The 2,500-nt window shown below is 59.0% G+C and overlaps 1 pseudogene; it reads left to right on the forward strand.

The window, feature by feature from the left end:
- LOC133148978 (28S ribosomal RNA) overlaps positions 1 to 2,500 on the forward strand; it is a 9,266-nt pseudogene that overhangs the window by 4,555 nt on the left and 2,211 nt on the right.

Below are 2,500 nucleotides of genomic sequence, written 5' to 3' on the forward strand. Positions count from 1 at the left end.
GTGCTTGAGGTTGGGCACGTGCGCGGCCAGCGGATCAACCTCTCCGGGGGCCATGGGGACCAACCACCGGAGGCATTGCTCGGGGTCCCCAAACGGCTTGTAGTCACTTCTACGGGCCATGGTTGCAAAAACTCCTTGGTTAGGAAGTCCGTATAGACAGAGGCACAGGATCAGAGCCACAGTCAGTCAGGCCGAAGGAGCGGGTGGACCCCGGCTGGCGAAGCTCTTGAGAACTCCTCAGTGGTGTCAATGACCTCCGTTGCCTCGGGTATGAGAGTTGGGGTGGCGGGGGTCGTGTTAGCGCTACAGCCTGCTCTCCGAGGCGGCGTGAATGAAGAAGCGGGAGAGGGCCCGTCTGGAAATCGGCATAAGGGGGTCCGAGGCCTCCGGACCAAGTGATGGTAGGAGTCTCGGATGGTAAAGCTTATGGAAAGGGACAGGTGTCATAAGCGGAAATTGTGTTGTTGGAAACGGAGAGTCTGGAGAGCAGGTGAGGTGGAATGGGGGTCCCTGTGCGGTCGTGCGGCAGGCGGTGCGTCCGGTGTGCGTTGGCGAGCCCTGGCTGCCAGGGCGACGCCCCAGAAATGGACCTGCCCCTCGTCGCTTCCAGATCTGGTGATGAATAGAGTTCTGGAAGAACTGCTGGCGGGGGGGGTGGAGCATCGGGCCACCGCTGCCTTAGTCAAGAAAGCAGGTCGGGAGCCTAGCCTGATCGAGTCCTCTGCTTTGGATCTCATGAAAGCCCTGGGGGGTAAGGTAGGGTGGCCGACAAAGTCCGCGAGGTCCAGACCTCGAGACCGATGACAGACGGGTTGGGCGAGGCGGCTCGTCCAGCGTAAGAGAGTGTTCTACCACCAGCGGCGCGGCTATTCTGTAGTGAAGAAGGGGCTGGCACGGCGGATCTTGGATGGTCTGACGCCCCTTAGATGTGATTTGCCGCTGGAGTTGGTGGATGGACACTTTGGAGTAAGTGGGGAACGGTCAGGCCGTTTTATGGACTAAGGGCTTTGAGGTGGGACTGACCGCGGATAACGAACCATTCTACCACCCGATCCTGGGGCAGGAAGTTGTATCTAACTTGGCTAAGATGAGGAATTGCTCTGCATCGGGCCCAGACGGGATCAGGAAGCAGGCTCTTCTTGACTGGGACCCGGACGGTACGCAACTGGCGAGGCTGTTTACGACATGGATGGTGCGTGGAGTCGTTCCCCAAGTCTTCAAGGAGTGCAAGACCCGGTTGCTACCCAGATCAACTGACCCTACTGAGCTGGATATAGTATCTAGCTGGAGGCCTGGGACTGTGGGGTCAGTCGTGCTGGGGTTGTTTGGGCGGTTGATGGTGATGAGGCTAGCGCGAGCCTGTCCTGTTGGCCCCCGGGCAGCGTGGTTTCGTCGCCGGCGCGAGTGGTTGCGAAGGACCCTCGTGATTCTTGATTAATCGGATCGTGGGGCGCTCGAGGTCGGCTGGCGTGCCGCTGGCGGTCGTGTTCATTGGCTTTGCGAAGGCTTTCGACTCGGTTTCTCATGACCATGTCCTGTGTGTGCTGGGAAGCTTGGGCGTAGACGGACGTGTAATTGAGGTGATCCGTCACTCGTATGTGGGCTGCTCGACCAGTGTGGGTTGCGGAGGCGCCTACTCCGAACCCATCTCCATGAAGGTTGATGTTAAGCAAGGCGATCCAATGTCCCCACTGTTTTTCAACCTCGCTATGGATTCTCTCGTCCATAGCTTCGAACGCAAAAGAAGTCACCTGGTCTGGGGCAACCGCCGAATTGCCGCGTTGGCCTTTGCGGATGATTTAGTCCTGCTGAGTGGCTCGGAGGAAGGAATGGAGAAGAACTTGGTGGTCGGACGAGCAGGTGAGTATGGGGCTGCAGATGATTGCGGCGTCGGCGTTAAAGCCTTCGCAGAAGATACCGGTGTGCGGCACATTCTTACTCCCGAGAGTTACCTTCAGGGCAGTTGTCGGTAAGGTTTCAGCGACCAGATTGAGGTGGCTTGAAGGGAAGGTGCGGATGGCTGTGAGTGGGTGGCTGCGTCTCGGTCCGTCCACAGCGGGGGGCTCCATCTATTCGCGGGGTCGCGACAGCGGCTAGGGGCATCGTTTCGCTGTCCGTTACTATTCCCAAAATACAGGTCAGGCGCACCTGGAAACTCTGTTGGTCTTCGGATGTGGTTGGGATCTCTAGCTATTGAGGCGGTGCAAAAACCTGCCTGGTTGAGGTTGTGGGTTGCGGCAGGCGGAGATCCGGGCGGTGTGCCGACGCTCGGCACAGGGGGCGCCGTCCCGGCTGCAGTTGCGGGCGCGCTAGTCCTCCCTGGCTGGCGGCATGTGGAAAATCTGGATTGTGGCGTATTGCGGGTCCGGGATGTGGGAGTAGACCTGTACCGTAACGATGCGATCGGTAACACGTGGCTCGCGGATCATCAGGCTGTGATGTTTCGTCAGAGACACTATCTGGTCGCACTCGCACTGAGAGCGGGTATATACCCTGCCTG

Source organism: Syngnathus typhle, unplaced genomic scaffold, assembly GCF_033458585.1.
Source record: "Syngnathus typhle isolate RoL2023-S1 ecotype Sweden unplaced genomic scaffold, RoL_Styp_1.0 HiC_scaffold_219, whole genome shotgun sequence".
Taxonomy (NCBI): Eukaryota; Metazoa; Chordata; class Actinopteri; order Syngnathiformes; family Syngnathidae; genus Syngnathus; species Syngnathus typhle.